We start from the raw sequence: 22,704 nt of genomic DNA on the forward strand, positions 1-22,704 counted from the left end.
GGCACTGGGCAAGGCTGTATTTTTTCCAAATTAAATTTGGGGAAAAATGGTATAGACAATAAAAAAATCATTGTGGCATTAAGGAGTAGTGTATATTTTATTGTTATTTGAAAGCATTCCACAGAGATAATGAATTTTGAAAAGGATTTTTCTGAGCTTATACTTAGTCTCCTTCTGGGACTTTGACATAAGAGATTTTCAAAATGTAGTGTAATGTAATCTGGCATTTGTGAATGAGATGTACAAGAATTCACATTTCATAAGGATGATTTCATCTGTGATATGCACTGCCCCAAACATTGCAGTCTCAAATACATGCACAGAAGAAGGGCCAGTTTTCAGTGTCCTCCATCTCCATCCTGACCCAACTGACCCACTGCTAGCTTTCTGTTTTTCCTTTCCTTTTCAGAACGGTAGAAGGAATCAGAACCTGATGCACCTTGCGTGAAAGATGACTGAATTCTACCAAATTTCTGATGTTAAAGGAGAGACAGTTATTGGTACTCTGAAAGATGAGCACAGAAAGACAAAAAAATGAGGTTTTAGCTTTCAGGGATTGAAGATTTCAAAGTTACTGTCAGTTCAGTTTATTTTGCTTTTTATCTGTGCCTTTTTGTGCTGATCAGGCACAGGCTACCTGTATCTTGTTCCTGGAGTTGGATGGCTTCCCATTGTCTTAATTAGATTTATTGCAAAGGAGAGGGTTTCCTGGAACAGCTAAGCTACAGGTGATTTATTAAACTGTAACTCTTTAATTTTCTTTGAAATAAGATTTCAATCTACCATTCTGAAAAGGAAATTTAATGTTTACCTTTGAGGAAGGAAGAGTTATGAAATAACAACCATTATTCACTTTTTTCAACCTGTTTGTTTTATGTAGAACCAAACTTACTTGCCTTGGAATGTTACTTTTTGCCAAGTTGATTTTAAAAGTATAGTTAAGTGTCAGAAACTACTTAATTTGTTTTCACAATAATTCAGAAGGAAACAAAGAACATGGGTTTGAAAGTGAATTGCTTTCCTTTAGAATTTTAGGTATGATTTTAAGACCTCATATGTTAAAATTTAGGAGACAGAGAAGGTCTGTTATCTCACTGAACAGATTATCAACCCTATTTTCCATGTCCTCTGTACTCCTCACAGAATGTTTGCTGCTATTTGAGCCAGGAGCAGTGGGTTGTATAAAGCAGCTTCAGCATCACCATAAACGTCAAAGAAATCGTTTTTCTCACAACAAAGGCATCTCTATTTATGGCCTTAAATTGGCCGCCTGGAAAATGACTGCAATCTACAACTGCCAGGTCAATGTGGACGTTCATGTTAATTTTCCAAGTTGGAAAACAACATGCTTATTGTTAGGGGATAGAAACATGTGAGAGATTAGCGATGAGCAACTTTACAAACAACTAACTGAAAGAAGCTGGATTCAATAAGAGGAAGAAAAATTGTGCAGTGGCCTCCCTTATTATCATTAGTTGAGGTTTTCTGCTAGTCAGAAAAGCTGAAGGAGAGGAAAGAACAGATCTGGCAGATATTATTTCAGAGCTAGTTGAAAAGAGTGTGCATGAAAAGGTCTTGCCTGGAGAGATGAGTCCTGCACGAGAATGTTAGAGGAGCTATGTATGTAAGGTATGAAGTTGCACTGGATTTGTTTGTGTTGTTTAGAAATAGGATATCTAAAATGGTGATTTGTAAGAAGTATTTCAGTACACATGGCTTGCCAATTTAAACTTTAAATGTAATGTTTTAAATAGGAAATATATTGAGGAATGTGAAAAAAGAACTGGAAGGACCTTTTTAGTGCAGATATTTTATTTCTTACATTATCTTGATACTTAGAATAAATGGATGTCTTGGAGTCAGAACAAGAACAACACTTAAAAATATTTAATAGGCTGTGTATTGTTTTTATTTTATAGATTATGCTGAATGCTATTTCCCTTTTTAATAAAAAGCCAACAAAAGTAATCTAGCTTACTTTCCATGATTCTTGCTTCTGTAGTCTTTTACTGTGTAGGTTGGTGAGCAGTAAGAGGTGTGGTGAGGGAAACAGCTCACTCCTCAGCTCTGGTTTCCTCCCTCTCAACCTTGCATCTGTGCCAGCTGGAGGCAGCAGGGTGGTGATGGGGACCATGGTAAATATCATCATTTGTTGGGTGCCTGCCATGTGCCAGGTATTGCACCTAGTGTCTCCCTAGTCCTTGCAGTAATTCTGTAAGAGCACCAGTATCTTCTTTTCAAAAGTAGTTTAAAAGAGTTACATCCCACAAATTATGTAACTCTTCCCGAGTCATTTAACACATTTAATAAGTACTAGATTCAGAGGACAGCAGCAGTGAAAAAGCCTACTCGGATTCTTTCTTCTGTGATGACACGGGGAAGTGAAAGGCAACCTCAGAGGTTTGACAGTGTAACTCCAGATCCAGACCTCCCTAGAAAATAAAAAGTTCAAGAGTATTGGAGTAGAGGACTAAGTATGGAACAATTCAGGATATAAATAGAATCTGAGGTTTCTGGTGAGAGAAATCAGAAAACCTTGAGAAAGCCTGCTGTTGCTAAGTCGCTTCAGTCGTGTCCGACTCTGTGCGACCCCATAGATGGCAGCCCATGAGGCTCCCCTGTCCCTGGGATTCTCCAGGCAAGAACACTGGAGTGCGTTGCCATTTCCTTCTCCAATGCATGAAAGTGAAAAGTGAAAGTGAAGTCGCTCAGTCATGCCCGACTCTTAGCGACCCCATGGACTGCGGCCCACCATGCTCTTCCGTCCATGGGATTTTCCAGGCAAGAGTGCTGGAGTGGGGTGACATTGCCTTCTCCATCAGAAAGTCTAGAACCCCATTAAATTTATATTTCAGTGAATACCAGGAGAATGATTATTGTGACTTCTTAAAACTTAACCTTTGTTAGTAATGTTTTCACTCTTATTTTCCCATCATGACTAGTAGTAATAACCATTAGAAAACTTGGCTTATTCCAAGGAAAGAGAAAAAGGGAAGAAGCCTGTATTCTTTTTTAAAATTAATTGATTATTTTTAATTGGAGACTAATTGCTTTACAATATTGTGGTGGCTTTTGCCATACATTGACATGAATCAGCCACGGGTGTACATGTGTCCCCTATCCCAAACCTCCTTCCCACCTCCCTCCCCATCCCATCCCTCTGGGTTGTCCCAGTGCACCAGCTTTGAGTGCCCTGTTTCATGCATCACACTTGGACTGGTGATCTGTTTCACATATGGCAATATACATGTTTCAGTGCAGTTCTCTCAAATCATCCCACCCTCACCTTCTCCCACGGAGTCCAAAAGTCTGTTCTTTATATCTGTGTCTCTTTTGCCGTCTCGCATATAGCGTTGTTGTTACCATCTTTCTAAATTCCATATATATGAGTTAATATACTGTATTGGTGTTTTTCTTTTTGACTTACTTCACTCTGTATAATAGGCTCCAGTTTCATCCACCTCATTAGAACTGATTCAAATGTGTTCTTATTAATAGCTGTGTAATATTCCATTGTGTATAAATACTACAACTTTCTTATCCATTTGTCTGCCGATGGACATCTAGGTTGCTTCCATGTCCTAGCTATTGTAAACAGTGTTGTGATGAACACTGGGGTACACGTGTCTCTTTCAGTTCTGGTTTCCTCAGTGCGTAGGCCCAGCAGTGGGATTGCTGGGTAGTGTGGCAGTTCTATTTTCAGTTTTTTAAGGAATCTCCAGACTATTCTCCATGGTGGCTGTACTAATTTGCATTCCTACCAGCAGAGGGTTCCCTTTTCTCCACACCCTCTCCAGCATTTACTGTTTATGGACTTTTCGATAGCAGCCATTCTGACAGTAACGAGATGGTACCTCATTTTGGTTTTGATTTGCATTTGTCTGATAATGAGTGATGTTGAGATTTTTTTCATGTTTGTTAGCCCTCTGTATGTCTTCTTTGGAGAAATGTCTGTTTAGTTCTTTGGCGCATTTTTGATTGGGTCATTTATTTTTCTGGTATTGAGCTGCATGAGCTGTTTGTATATTTTTGAGACTAATTCTTTGTCAGTTGCTTCATTTCCTATTATTTTCTCCCATTCTGAAGCCTGTCTTTTCACCTTGCTTATAGTTTCCTTTGTTATGCAAAAGCTTTCAAGTTTAATTAGGTCCCATTTGTTTATTTTTGCTTTTATTTCCATTACTCTAGGAGGTGGATCACAGAGGATCGTGCTGTGATTTATGTCAGTGTTTTGCCTATGTTTTCCTCTAGGAGTTTTATATCTGGTCTTACATTTAGCTCTTTAATCCATTTTGAGTTTATGTATACAGACACACTGAAATCATACTCACAGAAAACTAATCTATCTAATCACACTAAGACTAAGCCTTGTCTAACTCAATGAAACTAAGCCATGCCCATGGGACAACCCAAGATGGGCAGGTCATGGTGGAGAGGTCTGACAGAATGTGGTCCACTGGAGAAGGAAATGGCAAATCACTTCAGTATTCTTGCCTTGAGAACCCCATGAACAGTAAGAAAAGGCAAAATGATAGGATACTGAAAGAGGAGCTCCACAGGTCAGTAGGTGCCCAACACGCAACTGGAGATCAGTGGAGAAATAACTCCAGAAAGAATGAAGGGATGGAGCCAAAGCAAAAGCAATACCCAGCTGTGGAGGTGACTGGTGATAGAAACAAGGTCCGATGCTGTAAAAAGCAGTATTGCATAGGAACCTGGAATGTCAGGTCCATGAATCAAGGCAAATTGGAAGTGGTCAAATGAGATGGCAAGAGTGAACGTCAACATTCTAGGAATCAGTGAACTAAAATGGACTGGAATGGGTGAATTTAACTCAGATGACCATTATATCTACCACTGCGGGCAGGAATCCCTCAGAAGAAATGGAGTAGCCATCATGGTCAACAAAAGAGTCTGAAACGCAGTACTTGGATGCAATCTCAAAAACAACAGAATGATCTCTGTGCGTCTCCAAGGCAAACCATTCAATATCACAGTAATTCAAGTCTATGCCCCAACCAGTAAAACTGAAGCAGCTGAAGTTGAATGGTTCTATGAAGACCTACAAGACCTTTTAGAACTAACACCCAAAAAAAATGTCCTTTTCATTATAGGGGACTGGAATGCTAAAGTAGGAAGTCAAGAAACACCCGAAGTAACAGGCAAATTTGGCCTTGGAATGCGGAATGAAGCAGGGCAAAGACTAATAAAGTTTTGCCAAGAAAATGCGCTGGTCATAGCAAACACCCTCTTCCAACAACACAAGAGAAGACTCTACACATGGACATCACCAGATGGTCAACACCGAAATCAGACTGATTATATTCTCTGCAGCCAAAGATGGAGAAGCTCTATACAGTCAACAAAAACAAGACCAGGAGCTGACTGTGGCTCAGATCATGAACTCCTTATTACCAATATGAGACTTAAATTGAAGAAAGTAGGGAAAACCACTAGACCATTCAGGTATGACCTAAATAAAATCCCTTATGATTATACAGTGGAGGTGAGAAATAGATTTAAGGGCCAAGATCTAATAGATAGAGTGCCTGATGAACTATGGACAGAGGTTCATGACATTGTAGAGGAGACAGGGATCAAGACCATGTCCATGGAAAAATGCAAAAAAGCAAAATGGCTGCCTGGGGAGGCCTTACAAATAGCTGCGAAAAGAAGAGAAGCAAAGGAGAAAAGGAAAGATATAAGCATCTGAATGCAGAGTTCCAAAGAATAGCAAGGAGAGATAAGAAAGCCTTCTTCAGCGATCAATGCAAAGAAATAGAGGAAAAGAACAGAATGGGAAAGACTAGAGAAAGACTAGATACCAAGGGAACATTTCATGCAAAGATGGGCTCGATAAAGGACAGAAATGGTATGGATCTAACAGAAGCAGAAGATATTAAGAAGAGGTGGCAAGAATACACAGAGGAACTGTACAAAAAAGATCTTCATGACCTGGATAATCAGGATGGTGTGATCACTCATCTAGAGCCAGACATCCTGGAACGCAAAGTCAAGTGGGCCTTAGAAAGCATTGCTACGAACAAAGCTAGTGGAGGTGATGGAATTCCAGTGGAGCTATTTCAAATCCTGAAAGGTGATGCTGTGAAAGTGCTGCACTCCATATGCCAGCAAATTTGGAAAACTCAGCAGTGGCCACAGGACTGGAAAAGGTCCGTTTTTATTCCAATCCCAAAGAAAGGCAATGCCAAAGAATGCTCAAACTACCATACAATTGCACTCATCTTACATGCTAGTAAAGTAATGCTCAAAATTCTCCAAGCCAGGCTTCAGCAATACATGAACCATGAACTTCCTGATGTTCAAGCTGGTTTTAGAAAAGGCAGAGGAACCAGAGATCAAATTGCCAACATCCGCTGGATCATTGAAAAGCAAGAGAGTTCCAGAAAAACATCTATTTCTGCTTTATTGACTATGCCAAAGCCTTTGACTGTGTGGATCACAATAAACTGTGGAAAATTCTGAAAGAGATGGGAATACCGGACTACCTGTCCTGCCTCTTGAGAAATCTGTATGCAGGTCGGGAAGCAACAGTTAGAACTGGACATGACACAACAGACAGGTTCCAAATAGGAAAAGGAGTACATCAAGGCTGTATATTGTCACCCTGCTTATTTAACTTCTGTGCAGAGTACATCATGAGAAATGCTGGACTGGAAGAAATACAAGCTGGAATCAAGCTTGCCGGGAGAAATGTCAATAACCTCAGATATGCAGATAACACCACCCTTATGGCAGAAAGTGAAGAGGAACTAAAAAGCCTCTTGATGAAGGTAAAAGAGGAGAGTGAAAAAGTTGGCTTAAAGCTCAACATTCAGAAAATGAAGATCTTGGTATCACTTTATGGGAAGTAGAGAGGGAAACGGTGGAAACAGTGTCAGACTTTATTTTTTTGGGCTCCAAAATCACTGCAGATAGTGATTGCAGCCATGAAATTAAAAGATGCTTACTCCTTGGAAGAAAAGTTATGACCAACCTAGATAATATATTCAAAAGCAGAGACATTACTTTGCCGACTAAGGTCTGTCTAGTCAAGGCTATGGTTTTTCCAGTGGTCATGTATGGATGTGAGAGTTGGACTGTGAAGAAGGCTGAGCTCCAAAGAATTGATGCTTTTGAACTGTGGTGTTGGAGAAGACTCTTGAGAGTCCCTTGGACTGCAAGGAGATCCAATGAGTCCATTCTGAAGGAGATCAGCCCTGGGTTTTCTTTGGAAGGAATGATGCTAAAGCTGAAACTCCAGTACTTTGGCCACCTCATGCGAATAGTTGACTCATTGGAAAAGACTCTGATGCTGGGAGGAATTGGGGGCAGGTGGAGAAAGGGACAACAGAGGATGAGATGGCTGGATGGCATCCCTGACTCGATGGACGTGAGTTTGAGTGAACTCCGGGAGTTGGTGATGGACAGGGAGGCCTGGCGTGCTGTGATTCATGGGGTCGCAGAATCGGACACGACTGAGCGACTGAACTGAACTGAAGTGAAATTTATTTACTAAATTAAAAGATAATTTACTTTTAATTTTTAAAAAGTTAAATAATAGTGATACTTGTGAAGTATACTTATCAGTTATTTTATAGAATGCTTCTCAATTTTGGCTTATCTTCTATTTTCTCATAACTGGAATGAAGTTATGCATTTTTGGCAAGAAAACAACCAAATGCTTTTATGTCCTTTTTAGTGTATGATATCAAGGAGCTTATATTGTTGATATGTTTCATGACTAGTGATATTTACTTTGATCATGGGTTCAGTTTGTGTCTGCCAAGAGAAGCTCTCACATTTGGAAACTAAGCACAGATAAGTGACTTAGTATGGGTCCTGGACGGGATCTTAGAAAAAGAATGTTAGTGGAAGAATTGGTAGAATTTAAAATCTGTCATTTTGTTAACAAAATTATACCAGTGTTTATTTCCTGTTCTTGAAAATTGTGGTATGGTAATATAGGATGTTGAGATGCCTGATGGCATCACTGACTCAATGGACATGAGTCTGAGTGAACTCTGGGGGTTGGTGATGGACAGGGATGCCTGGCATGCTGCGATTTATGTGGTCGCAAAGAGTCGGACAAGACTGAGCGACTCAACTGAACTGAAATGAATATAAGATGTTAGCATTAGGGGAAGGGAAGTGATGAGATAAGGATACCTTTCCTTACCCTTATCCTAAGAATATTTTTGCAACTTTCTATAAGTCTAAAATTAACTCCAAAAGTTATAAATAGTGATATCTAATATTTACATGGTGCCTACTGTGCACCAGACTCTATCTATTAGCTCAATGATTCTTCTCAACCCAGTGAGGGGAACTATTATTATCACCATTTGACAGGTGATGAAACTGGATACAGAGAAGTAAGAAGCACATCCAGTGTCACATGGTTAGTAAGTGATCACATAGCTAGAAGGTGGATGAGATGGTATTTGAACTGAGGTATTCTGGCTCCAGAAATCCATTGTGTTATACTGGCTTTCATTGTGATATATATGCATGTGTATATATACACACGTGGTTTAAAAATAATTCAGACATGCAAAAAAACCCACAGTGTCTTCCCCTGAGGCAGTCTCCACTACTAAGGGTTTTTGTTTGTTTGTGTGTTTGTTTGAAACCTTCAGAAAAGTTTCTTCTTAAACAGTGATAACAGCCCATTTTGATTTTTATTCATAATATTCAAAGCTGTTCTGTGGCAGTGTTCTTTTCTCTCTTCAGAAGCTTCTTGTGGTATGCTGACAATTATGGATAACAGCTGTGTTGGAAACTTAGGGAATCCCTTCTGAGATATTGGACAGGACACCTTTATGAACAGGATGCTAATTGCTCATAAGAACAAGGTGCATTCTGTACCATAAGATTAAGTAGAACCAAATTTCATTTAGAATTTAGCCAAGAGCTTCTGCTGTGGCTCTCAGGAATGCTTTAGTTAGTATAAATGCCTTTTCATCTTAGAGTTGAGATTATTTATATTTTTAAAACCCCAACTTGTAATAACAGTGGCGGTTTGTATTCTGTTTTTTTAGTTGAAGGATAATTGCATTACAGAATGTTGTGGTTTTCTGTCATACATCAACAAGAATCAGCCATAGGTACACCCATGTCCCCTCCCTCCCGAACCTCCCTCCCATCTCCCTCCCATCCCACCCTTCTAGATTGTCACAAAGCCCCTGTTTGAGTTTCCTGAGTCATAAAACAAATTCCTATTGGCTATCTATTTTACATATGGTATTGTAAATTTTGTTTGTATTCTTAAAAAAGAAAGATTATGACATGTGGAGTACTGTAGATAGGACCTTTGATGAATTAATTACTTGAGTCTGGTTACCAGATAAGGTAGAGACTGAACTAGAGCTTCCTGTAACTGCTAGAGGTGGAGATTTCCCCAGGGAACATACTGCTTTGAAGAAAAGATTTTATCTTTGAGTGAAATTGAAAGTTGGCAAAATATATATATGTTAATACTTATGGTTTCACTGACTTTCATAGTTCTAAGAATTAATCATTGCTGATGTGTATGTTTAAAGAAATTCATTTCTGTCTTTCACCCTGGGCCAAGAGAAACTATTTAAAAGGTGAAAAAAGAGAGTAGGAATTTTCTGCCTGTTAATATACACATTCAAATGCAGCAGGCACATAATCGTTGCTGCAGAAGTAACTTTCCCCCTTTGTTTTGAATTAAAATTTGTAAACAGCAGCAATAGTGACTTTTCCCTGTTAGCTTTGTGCTCATGGTGCAAGGAAAGAACTTCATAGCAAATATTTGCTTTGGAAAGTCCAAAGTTCTTTTAATTTTTGAACTATCTTCCCTTCTCTTTCTCTTGCTTTTATTTCAGAATTTGTTCATCTCTCCATCTTCCTCATCCTTTTTAATTAATTGTAATATGGAATTGAATTTTTTTGTTTTTAAAAAGTTACTTCTTGAAAAAAGACATTTCTTGATTTTAAATTTAAAGATTGTGAGTTGTACCTTTCTTGTTTCTCTAAAAACTTAGAATTAAGTCGCTTTTTGCTTATATTCTCAGTTGTTCGCAATTGACTCTTTTCCCCTTTTAGGGAAAAAGAAATGTCTTCTACTTGCCACTCAGTACGCTCATTACATATTCAGGACATTCCAGATTATGTGGATAACTAAAATACTCAGTGACTGTGGCAATTTAGAGAAATAGATTAGTGTGAGGTTCAGTAGCGTTAAGGGCAAAGGGATATACTTAAGAGAATAGACAAGTAAACTATATAAATATGAAGTGGAGAACTACTATGTTTGTGCATGTCTGACAGAGAGGGATGAGGGACACAGAATAAACCGATAGCTAAATATGAGTTAAGTGTATATCACTAACATTTATAAAATTAGCAAAAGGATTGCTGATGGCACATTGGTTAGGAAATCAGAACCTACTTTCCTATAGATGTTAAAATGATGGTGGTGATTGTTTTTTGAGAGGTTTTATCTGGGAAAATAACCTTGTCTGATTTATCTTTTGTATCCTATTTATTTGGCTTGCATGAAGTGTCTGTGTGAGAATAAGTCAAGATTTGAAGTATAAGACATAATGATTTGGTATTTGTATACACTGCAAAATGATCACCAAAATAAATCTAGTAAATATCGCCATAATATATAGTTTTTTTTCCTTGCAATGAAAAATTTTAAGATACACTCTTGTTCATTCCCTGAGTCTTGTTCATTCCTAAGTTGTGTCTGACTCTTTGCGACCCCATGGACTGCAGCATGCCAGGCTTCCTCATCCTTCACTATCTCCCGGAGTTTACTCAAACTCATGTCCTTTGAGTCAGTGATGCCATCCAACCATCTCATCCTCTGTCGTCCCCTTCTCCATGTGCCCTCAATCTTTTCCAGCATCAGGGTCTTTACCAATGAGTCAGTTCTTTGTATCAGGTGGCCAAAATATTGGAGCTTCCACTTCAGTCCTTCCAATAAATATTCAGGGTTGATTTCCTTTAGGATTGACTAGTTTGATCTCCTTGCTGTCTAAGGGACTGTAAGAGTCTTCTCCAGCACCACAGTTTGAAAGCATCAGTTCTTCAGCTTTCAGGCTGCTTTATGGTTCAGGTCTGGCACCAATACATGACTACTGGAAAAACCATAGCTTTGACTATATGGTCCTTTGTCGGCAAAGTGATGTCTTTGCTTTTTAATACATTGTCTTGGTTTGTTATAGCTTTCCTTCCAAGAAGCAAGCATCTTTTAATTTCATGGCTGTAGTCACTGTCTACAGTGATTTTGGAGCTCAAAAAACAAAGTGTGTCACTTTCCATTTTTCCCACATCTATTTGCCATGAAGTGATGAGATTGGGTGTCATGATCTTTGTTTTTTAATGTTGAGTTTCAGGTTAGCTTTTTCATCTCCTCTTTTCGCCCTCATGAAGGGCTCTTTAGTTCCTTTTCACTTTCTGCCGTTAGAGTGGTATCATCTGTATATCTGAGGTTGTTGATGTTTCTCCCAGCAATCTTGATTCCAGCTTGTGAGTCATCCAGCCTGGCATTTTGCATGATGTACTCTGCATATACATCATGTATGTATACATCATACATATGCATACATACACCCTGTTAAATAAGCAGGGTGACAATATACAGCCTTGATGTATTCCTTTCTCAGTTTTGAACCAGTCCATTGTTCTGTGTCTGGTTCTGACTGTTGCATCTTGACCTATGTAAAAGTTACTCAGGAGTAGGTAGTGTGGCCTGTTATTCCCATCTTGTTAAGAATTTTTCAGTTTGTTGTGATCTACACAGTCAAAGGCTTTAGTGTAGTCAATGAAGCCGAAGTAGATGTTTCTCTGGAATTCGCTTACTTTTTCTGTGATCCAGCAGATGTCAGCAATTTGATCTCTGGTTCCTCTGCCTTTTCTAAATCTAGCTTGTGCATCTGGAAGTTCTTGATTCACATACTGTTGAATCCTAGCTTGAAGATTTTGAGCAATTATATTGCTAGCATGTGAAATTGTACAGTAGTTTGAACATTCTTTGGCATTGCCCTTCTTTAGGATTGGAATGAAACTTTTGGCCACTGCTGAGTTTTCCAAATTTGCTGGCCTATTGAGTGCAGCACTTTGATAGTATCATCTTTTAGGATTTGAAATAGCTCCACTGGAATTCCGTCACCTCCAGTAGCTTTGTTCATAGTGATGCTTCCTAAGGCCCACTTGACTTTACATTCCAGGATATCTGTCACTGAGTGATCACACCATCATGATTATCTGGGTCATGAAGATCTTTTTGTACAGTTCTTCTGTGTATTCTTACCACCTCTTCTTAATATCTTCTGCTTCTGTTAGGTCCATATCATTTCTGTCCTTTATTGTGCATGAAATATTCCCTTGGTATTTCTGGTTTTCTTGAAGAGATCTCTAGTCTTTCCCATTCTATTGTTTTCCTCTATTTCTTAGCATTGATCACTGAGGAAGGCTTTTTTATATGTCCATGTTATTCTTTGGAACTCTGCATTCAAATGGTTATATCTTTCCTTTTCTCTTTTGTCTTTACCTTCTCTTATTTTCTCAGCTATTTGTAAGGCCTCCTCAGACAACCATTTTGCCTTGTTTCATTTCTTTTTGGGGGGTATGGTTTTGGTTACCACCTCCTGTACAATGTCACAATCCTCTGTCCATAGTTTTTCCAGGCACTGTCTATCAGATCTAGTCTCTTGAATATATTTGTCACTTCCACTGTATAATCATAAGGGATTTGATTTAGGGTCATAACTGAATGGTCTAGTGGTTTTCCCTACTTTCTTCAATTTAAGTCTGAATTTGCAACCAGGAGTTCATGATCTGAGCCATAGTCAGCTTCTGGTCTTGTTTTTGCTGACTCTGTAGAGCTTTTCCATCTTTGGAGGCAAAGAATATAATCAGTCTGATTTCGGTATTGACCATCTGGTGTTGTCCATGTGTAGAGTTGTCTCATGTGTTGTTGGAAAGAGTGTTTGCCATGACCAGTGTGTTCTTTTGGCAAAACTCTGTTAGCCTTTGACCTGCTTCATTTTGTACTCCAAGTCCTAACTTTCCTGTTGCTCCAGGTATCTGTTGACTTCCTACTTTTGCATTCTAATCCCCTATCATGAAAAGGACATCTTTTTTTTTTTTGGTGTTAGTTCTAGAAGGTGTTGGAAGTCTTCATAGAACCGTTCTGCTTCAGCTGCTTCAGCACTGGTGGTTGGGGCATAGACTTGGACTACTGTGATGTTTACTGGTTTGCCTTGGAAATAAACTGAGATCATACTGTTGTTTTTGAGATTGCACCGAAGTACTGCATTTTGGACTCTTGTTGACTGTGAGGACTATTCCATTTCTTAGATTCTAATGGATTCTTGCCCACAGTAGTAGATATAATGGTCTCCTGAATTAAATTCACCTTTTCACTGATTCCTCAAATATAGATGTTCATTCTTACCATCTCCTGCTTGACTTCATCCAGTTTACCTTGATTCATGGACCTAACATTCCAGGTTCCTATACAGTATTGTCAGTATTGGACTTTACTTTCACTACCAGACATATCCACAACTAGCTGTCGTTTCTGTTTTGGCTCAACCTCTTCATTTTTCTGGAGCTGTTTCTCTGCTCTTCCCAAATAGCATATTGGACTCCTATCGTCCTGGGGGGCTCATCTTCCAGTGTCATATCTTTTTGCCTATTCATACTGTTCATGGGGTTCTCAAGGAAAGAATACTGAAGTGGTTTGCCATTTCCTTCTCCAGCAGGCTACATTTTGACAGCACTCTCCAGCATGACCTGTCAGTCTTGCGTGTCCGTGTACAGTATGGCTCATAGTTTCATTGAGTTACATAAAGCTGGGATCCATGGTATCATTTTGGTTAGTTTTCTGTCATTGTGGTTTTTGTTCTAGAGGCCATGGGACTGTAGTTCTTGCTTCTTCTGTCTGCCCTCTGATAAATGAGGTTAAGAAGCTTGTGCAAGCTTCCTGATGGGAGGGACTGGCTGGGAAAAACTGGGTCTTGCTCTGGTGGGCAGGGCCATGCTCAGTAAGTCTTTAATCCAATTTTCTGCTGATGGGTGGAGCTGTGCTCCCTCCCTGTTAGTTGTTTGGCCTACTCATTTAGCAGCTTTCTTAGCAACTTGCAAATATGCTAAACAGTATTATTATTGTTTTGCACCCTTTCCTTCCTTTTTTTCCCCCTTCCTTTTATTTCTCTGGGGCTGAAGCTTTCATTTTACCTGGACAAGAGAGGGTGACTGAGTATGCCAACTTGATAAAGCGTTAGGTTCCAGTTCTCTCTTCCAGTAGTTTCCCAGTTAATCAGTCTTTGCTTTGAATGCAGAGTGTAAGATGCTGTGCTGAGACACTGGTGTGACAGCTTTAGTAGTTGTGGCGGGAGTGAGTGAATGGGGGAGGAGTAAGCGGGGGGGGGGTCGACTTATTTCCTGGCTGCAGAGCCAGATTAATCAGCGTTCTAATTTAATGTTTAGTGAAGGCTTCTTTTAGGATGGATTATGATTTATGGACTTAGAGAAGCTTCAGAAGTAGCCAGAGGTTTGGTAAACAATGAAAGTAGTAGAGGTGATTTAATTAAAAAAGGAAAGCTGAGTCAAGTAATGGTCATCATGCAAATAAGTGCATGAAGAGTATTGGCCTATGCATTAGGAATTATGAGTTTAATCTAGATTCTACTGGTTAACTACCATATTACCTGAATCTTAATTCGATAATTTGGAAGATAGTGGGGCACTGAATGATTTCTAAGTTCCCTTTCCACTCTGGTAGTTTGTGAATTGGTGTCTATCAGCAGCATTTCATACTTTTGAACCCCTCCTCCTTGATACTGTCTTCCTTTGGTTTCTGTGATCTTGTACTCAGGATTTTCCTCCTGTCTCTCTTGCTATTCCTACTTTGCAGGCTCATCATCTTCTCCTTGTTAATTAAATGTTGCATATATCTTCAAGATTAAGGCCTAGGCAATCTTTTATCACTTTCTATCCTGTGTCTTCTGTATCACTAGCTATATCTTAGGCATTATAGTCAATGGTCATGCTTCAGTAATTATGCATATATACATCAGTTGTTCCCAAATTATGTTTCTAATCTAGACCTCTTAGTTTTGACCTGTATATAAACTGCCTATTCAGCCACCTGTATTTGAGTAATTAAGAGGCACCTCAAACTAAATATATCCAGAACCAAACTCCTAAAATCTTTTCTTCTACAGTGTACCTAATCTGAGTGTATGGCACCATCAGTCATCAGTTACCAACCAGTTGTGCAAGCTAGAAACATGGGAGTCTGCAGTAGTCTTTTAATTGATCAACCTGCATCCGTTCTCTGTTCCTCCTAATCTGGTTTGTACATGGAGCCAGAGGGACTTTTTAAAGGCAGATCTAATCTTGAGTCTCTGTGATACTCTTAAAATATTCCAGCAGCCTTTAAGATTAAGACCAAATACGTTGTTATATCCCTGCCTGCCTTCCCAGCTTCATCTTCCGCTATTCTGCCCATTGTTAGTTCAACACCAGCCCTGCTAACCTCCTTTCAGTTCCTCAAGTATGCTATAGTCCTCCCACACATCTCTCAGGGCCTTTGCCTCGCTCTTCCCTGTGCCCAGAATATTACCCGTCCCCTTCCCCATTGCACATATTACTCATCCTTCTGCTTTGAGCCCAGTATTAACTCTCTTTTTAGAGTAGCCTTTAGTAGTCCACCCTCTATCATCTATAACAGGTTCTTTTATTATGTGTTCCCTTAGAAGTATATTCTTTTCACTCATAGCACTTATCTCAGTTTATTATTATATAATCTTTTCTGATTAGTACTACCTTCTCCTCTAGACTGTAAGTATTATAAGGACAAGGACAATTTCTAGATTTTGCTCACTATTATGAGATTCTTGTACAGTACCTGTCACATGATAGGTAGTTAAGAATTACTTGTAGGGAGAATGATTTAACTAGCTGTGCAATAGAAGTTTTATTTTTCAGTTTTTATCAGGATCAGGGCAGAAGCTAAAAGTGGAACAGTAGATTCTGTCTTCAAGTGCTCCCTTTTTCTCTGGACTTTTTCCTATTTAGTATATAACCTTGTTTTTCAAGCTATTCTTAGCTTTGGGCTAGTAAAAACAAGACAAAAGCAAAGGAAAAAACAAAAACCTTCTTCATATTCTCACCTGGATGCTGTCTTATTTGTTTCCTTTCCATTACAGTTATATAAAAAGTAGACATAGCATCATGTTTGAAAACATGGGTTTAAGCTGAAAGACTAAGGTTCAAGTTTAAGCTCTGCCCCTTGTATGATTTTGCTTCAGCTTTTCACATGATAAAATGAAAGAAATAATGGCCCTTTATAGGGTTTCTTTGAGAATCAAATGACAATACATGTGAAGTGTTTAATACTATACCTGGCATACGGTTAGCACTTCATAAATGTCAGCAGCAGTCATTGTTGTCATCATTGTCATCTTCACAGTTATAAGCTGAGTTGCGTCCCCTCATAATTTATATAAATAGCTTGAAGCCCTAAACCCCGTTGTGACTATATTTGGAGATCAGGCCTTTAATTGAGGTTAAATGAGGTTATAAGAGTAGAGGCCCTAATCCAATGGAAACACTGTCCTTGCAAAAAAAGAAAGAGACACCAGCGGCAAGTGCACAAAGAAAAAGGCCCCGTGAGGATGCAGAGAAAAAAATGGCCATCTGCAAGCCAAGGAGAGAGGCCTCAAAAGAAACAAAACCTGTTGACACCTTGATCTTGAACTTCCAGCCTCCAGGACTGTGTGAAAATTAATTTCTGTCGTTTAGGCCACCCAGTGTGTACTGTCTGTTACGGCAGCACTAGTGGGCTAACCACCACCACCATCACCATCATCGTCATTTCATCCTTTTAGTGAGGGTCCCATCCTTTTTCCCATTTTCTATTTAACCTGCTGATGTCAAGTTCTTTCTCTTGTGGAGCTGTCATAAGGTATTGGTTATTCTTATATAACCAAGTTCAAAAGACTCCTTTTATGTCTTACGTAGCTTGACTTCTTTGTGGTCCTTGAAGGTCAACTGTTTTCTCTTTCATAAAAATCTCTCTCTTTTTTTTTTTTTTTTAATTGAAGTATGGCTCAGTTGTAAAGAATCCTCCTGCCAATGCAGGAGATGCAGGTTTGATCCCTGAGTCAGGAAGATCTCCTGGAGAAGGAAATGGCAACCCACTCCGGTATTCTTGCCTGGGTAATCCCATAGACAGAGGAGCCTGGCCTGTGACTGTTCATGGAGTCCTAAAAGAGTCCAACATGATTTAGAGACTAATCAACAGCAACTTAGTTGCATTACAATATTTTGTTAGTTTCAGGTATAGAGAAGAGTGATTCAGTTATGTATATGTATTTTCAGATTATTTTCCATTATAAGTTGTTACAAATCATGAATATTGCTCCCTGTGTTACACAGTAAATCCTTATTGCTTATATATTTTATATATAGTAATGTATATGTCTTAATCCCATATTCCTAATTTGTCCCTCCTCCTCCTTACTTTTCCTTTTGTTAACCATAAGTTTGTATTCTATGTCTGTGAGTCTGTTTCTGTTTTATAGATTCATTTGTACTACTTTTTAGATTCCACATGTAAGTGATATATATTTGTCTTTGACTGATTTAGTATGGCTTTGTCTAGGTCATCCATGTTGCTGCAGATGACACGATTTCATTTCTTTGTATAACTGAGTAATACTCCATTGCACATCTTTATCCTTTTTTTTTTTTTAAATCCATTTGTTGATGAACACTTACGTTGCTTTCATGTGTTGGTTATTGTAAATAGTGATGTTATCAACATTGGGATGTGTGTATCTTTTTGAGTTAGAGTTTTTATTTTTTCCTGATATTTGCTCAGAAGTGGGATTGCTGAATCATATGTTAGCTCTAAAAAATCTCTTTTTTTGAAACTTCTGCTTAGTTTCCTACTAAATTTCCGTCTTGAACCTTGTCTCCAGCTCCATCTAAAAACCACTGTTTTCCAGGGCACTCTCCCTTGCATTCAAGTCTGCCACACCATTTGGCTAATATGGTAAGCAGAATAATACCCCATGCACTCCACGAATGTCCATGCTGTAAGCTTTTGAAGCTGTGAATATTTTACATTACTTCGCAAAAGGAAAGTTGCAATTGGAATTAAGGTTATGGACCTTAAAATATATACAGGCATTCATTAAATGGGACCAATATGGGTGCTTAAGAATAAAAGAGGAAGACAGAACAGTCAGAAAGATACAACAAAAGATGAGGAAGTGAGGACTCCAGTGTGTGAGGGACTTCATCTCCTGTTGTTGGCTTTGAAGATGGAGAAAGGGGGCTACCAACCAAGGAGTGTGACATCCTCTAGAAACTGGAAATAGCTCTCAACTGACAACCATGGAAACAGGGATTTCAGTCCTACATCAGCAAGGAATGGAAATCTGCCAACAATCTGAGTGAGAAAAGGAATGGATTCTCCCCTGGAGCCCTTAAAAAGGATGATGAGTCACATAGAAGAAGGCTACCAGACCTATTCATGTAATCATTAACTCTCTTGACTTCCTAAGGGAATACCCCTTTTAGTTTTGATTCCCCCTTTTTTTTTTTTTTAAGAAAAAAAAATATTTTCTCTTTCAGAAGAGAGGAAGCTTAAATTAAAAAGTGGTAAGTTATCTTCAGTTTTCTTTTAAGTTTAAATGATGTTCTAACAGTAGTTGCTTTATGGGAGTTTCCAGCTTTGAGAAAAAAAAGTTATTAACTAAACTCTTGATTACAACATTAGCCATGCCTAGGGACAGAATTTTTCTGTGTTCTTTGTGTTACATAAAATTTTCACCTTCTAAAATAGTATTCTTCTGTGCATTTAAAAAAGAAAGGTACAGGACTGAAAGTAAAAATTATTATTCCTTTTACCCGTTATTATTTAGGAATGTATAACTAACGCAGAATTTTCCAATCAGTAAATCAGATCTTATTTACCTTTGTTTGTGTCCTGAATCCACAAGGCCTCATGCCATTTTGCACATTGTACAGCTGATAAGTGAATGAAAACAGCTTTTTTCCCCATCCAATTTAAAAGCTTTTTTTCTTTCTAAATCTTTAATCAGTTTTGTATTGTATGGAGAAAAATGCAGATGGAATATATAGCTACTGCTTCAGCTTCTCAAAAATTTTAAAATTTCGCTTCACTTCAGTTGCTAAGTTGTGTCTCGTTGTGATTCCATGGACTGAAGCACACCAGGTTTCCCTGTCCATCACCAACTCCCAGAGCTTGCTTAAACTCATGTCCTTCAAGGTGGTGCTCATCCAACCATCTCATCCTCTGTCGTCCCCTTCTTCTCCTGCCTTCAGTCTTTCCCAGCATCTTGGTCTTTTCCAGTGAGTCAGTTCTTCACATCAGGTGGCCAAAGAATTGGAACTTCCAATGAATATCAGTCCTTCCAATGAATATTCAGGACTGATTTCCTTTAGAATTGACATATTTGATCTCCTTGCTGTCCAGAAGACTCGCAAGAGTCTTCTCCAACACCACAGTTCAGAAGCACCAATTCTTTGGCACTCAACCTTCGTTATGGTCCAGCAGGAAAAACCATAGCTTTGACTATACAGACCTTTGTCGGCCAAGTAGTGTCTCTGCTTTTTAATATGCTGTCTAGGTTGGTCATAGCTTTTCTTCCAAGGAGCAAGCGTCTTTCAATTTCATGGCTGCAGTCACCATCTGCAGTGATTTTTGGAGCCCCCCAAAATAAAATTTGTCACTGTTTCCAGTGATTCCCCATCTGTTTGCCATGAAGTGATGGGACTAGATGCCATGATCTTAGTTTTCTGAATGTTGACTTTTAAGCCAGCTTTTTCCCTCTCCTCTCACTTTCTTTAAGAGGCTCTTCAGTTCCTCTTCACCTTCTGCCATAAGAGTGGTATCATCTGCATATCTGAGGTTATTGATATTTCTCCCGGCAATCTTGAGTCCAGCTTGTGCTTCATCCAGTCTGGCATTTTGCATGATGTACTCTGCATGTAAGTTAAATAAACATGGTGACAATATACAGCCTTAACGTACTTCTTCCCCAATTTGGAACCAGTCTGTTGTTCCATGTCTGGTTCTAACTGTTGTTTCTTGAGCTCCATACAGATTTCTCAGGAGGCAGGTAAAGTGGTCTGGTATTCCCATCTCTTGAAGAATTTTCCATAGTTGGTTGTGATCCACACAGTCAAAGGCTTTAGCATAGTCAATGAAGCAGATGTTTTTCCGAAATTCTCTTGCTTTTTTGATGATCCAATGGATGTTGGCAATTTGATCTCTGGTGTGTCTGCCTTTTCTAAATTCAGCTTGAACAACTGTAAGTTCACGGTTCATGTACTGTTGAAACCTCACTTGGAAAGTTTTCAGTATTACTTTGCTAGCATTTGAGACGAGGGCAATTGTGTGGTAGTTTGAACATTCTTTGGCATTGCTGTTCTTTGGGATTGGAATGAAAAGTGACCTTTTCTATTCCTGTGGCCACTGGTGAGTTTTCCAAATTTGCTGAAATATTGAGTGCAGTGCCGGGGTCCAGCCCCGGTGGATCCAGGGTGATTCGATGGTAGGGACGGAGTCGGCGTCTTTGGAAAAATACATATTTAATCACAGATATAGAGAGATTAGAAATGGATAGTGTAGTAGGAAGATTAGTGGAGAAAAGGAGGCTGAATAACTTGGATTACGTGGAATAGCATCCATGCTCCAGATGGGAATTCAGCCAGAAAAACGGGAGCAAGAAAGAAGCGACATGGGGGAATCAGTCTTTCCGGAAACTGATCCGATTTCTTTATTTTTGGGTTTGCTTATATACCTTTTGTTACACATAGGGATGAATACAGAGTCACGTGGGGGTCAGCAGTCCTGACCTTTGTCAAAATCAGGTGCTTCACATAAATGTATAAAAAAAAAGGTCTTAGGAATATTACATCATCTTCTGGCCATGAGTGAGACCTGCTGACATTTTATGATCCTTTCTTTCTGATAACCAAAAAACTTAGTTCTTCCAAGGGTGTTTTTTCTTAAACCAGGCACCACCCTCCAAATAAAGTTACATTCCTATAGGGTGAGGGTGTAGTGAGTTACAATCAAGAAAGGAATTTATTTAACCCAAGGTTAACATGATTAGTCTTAAAGGTTAATACTTATTTTTCCTATATGCTTAAAGGTTAATACTTATTTCTCCTATATGTTAGTTATATTCATTATAAGGGTAGGGGACATGGAGATTTAGCAGCAAACATCAACCTAACAAATGAAAATCCTTTCACCAATGCTCCTCTTAAGATCTATTTAGTCTTAAGATATGATAAAGTTACATTTTTACATAGCAAGGACACTGATTTATAACAAAGTACAGTGATCTATTACAAAAGAGAAAATCCATTAACTCAAAAAGTCTAGTATTGCTAACATCAAAAACTATATTTCCTTTGCTATACTCCAAATACATTGATTAATATATTCCCAAGTGCCTAAGGATATGGAGGCCTGGTGGCAATCATTGACTCAACAAGAAGAAAAAGTCCTATGCTAATTAAGACTCTCAAAATACTCCAAAACTCTGTGCTGTTTATGGTTAAGAGGTAGTAAACAATCATGTGGCAGGAGTATGGATAATCCTGTCACACAAGCTAGTCTGTCAGCAGAGAGGTTTGACCTGAGACATCCTTGTCCCACCCAGAGCCGGGAATTAGCAGCAATTATTGACACAACAAATGAAAAAACCCTTCACCAATATAATTCCTAACCAACTATACTAATAATTTCTAACTCCCCAAAATAATTTGCCTTTAGTAAGTCTAAAACATCTCATGCCTCTCAGGTTGGGAGGCTATAAACAGTCACATGTGGCTGGACAAACCTATACAGGTGGGCTAGATAACCTTCAGAGGAGTCCGTAAGCTGAAACACTCTTGTCACGCCCAAGAATTTTTATTGCCTTGGAGCTGCACGTTTACTCCTTCTCAGAGAGAAACGGTTATGGGGGAGAGCCCCTGTAAAGTCAGAGGTGTAGGTGAGAGCATAAAACAGACTCTGGTTTTGGTGTTAGATGCTCGGGAACAGGGGGTTTCCTGAGGCTTGATCACGCCTTTGCGTATGCCAAGCCTCCTTCCTCATGACCTTTGCCATGAGCGGAATTCCTCACGCTGGCCCCCGGCAGCAGCACTTTCACAGCATCATCTTCTAGGATTTGAAATAGCTCAACTGAAATTCCATCACCTCCACTAGCTTTGTTCGTAGTAATGCTTCCTAAGGCCCAGTTGACTTCACACTCCAGGATGTCTGTCTCTAGGTGAGTGATCACAGCATCGTGATTAAGATCTTGGATCATAGCCTTATCTTACTCAATGAAACTATGAGCCATGCTGTGTAGGCTCAAGAAATGTATGACCCAAGGTGGATGGGTCATAGGGGCGAGTTTTGGCAAAATGTGGTCCACTGGAGAAGGCAATGGCAAACCACTTCAGTATTCTTGTCTTCAGAACCCCATGAACAGTATGAAAAGGCAAAAAGATATGACACTGAAAGATGAGCTTCCCAGGTTGATAAGTGCCCAATATGCTATTGGAGAAGAGTAGAGAAATAGCTCCAGAAAGAATGAAGAGCCTGAGCCAAAATGAAAACAGCGCCTAGTTGTGAATGTGACTGGTGATGGAAATAAAGTCTGATGCTGCAGTTTCACTCATACC

The 22,704-nt window shown here is 39.1% G+C and overlaps 1 protein-coding gene across 10 annotated transcripts in view; it reads left to right on the forward strand.

The window, feature by feature from the left end:
- Positions 1–22,704, forward strand: part of ART3 (ADP-ribosyltransferase 3 (inactive)) — a 151,390-nt gene that overhangs the window by 67,384 nt on the left and 61,302 nt on the right. For 4 of the 10 annotated variants that reach the window (XM_060417252.1, XM_060417253.1, XM_060417260.1 and 1 more), the window contains exon 1: positions 1,530–1,629. The exons of 3 other annotated variants lie outside the window; for them this stretch is intronic. The gene's annotated coding sequence lies outside the window, so the exon portion shown is untranslated. Of the gene's footprint in view, positions 1–1,529; positions 1,630–18,277; positions 18,658–22,704 lie in introns of those variants that run through there. 3 more of the 10 variants (XM_060417255.1, XM_060417259.1, XM_060417262.1) reach the window with 1 other exon arrangement.

Source organism: Ovis aries, chromosome 6 (genome assembly GCF_016772045.2).
Source record: "Ovis aries strain OAR_USU_Benz2616 breed Rambouillet chromosome 6, ARS-UI_Ramb_v3.0, whole genome shotgun sequence".
NCBI classification, from domain to species: Eukaryota; Metazoa; Chordata; class Mammalia; order Artiodactyla; family Bovidae; genus Ovis; species Ovis aries.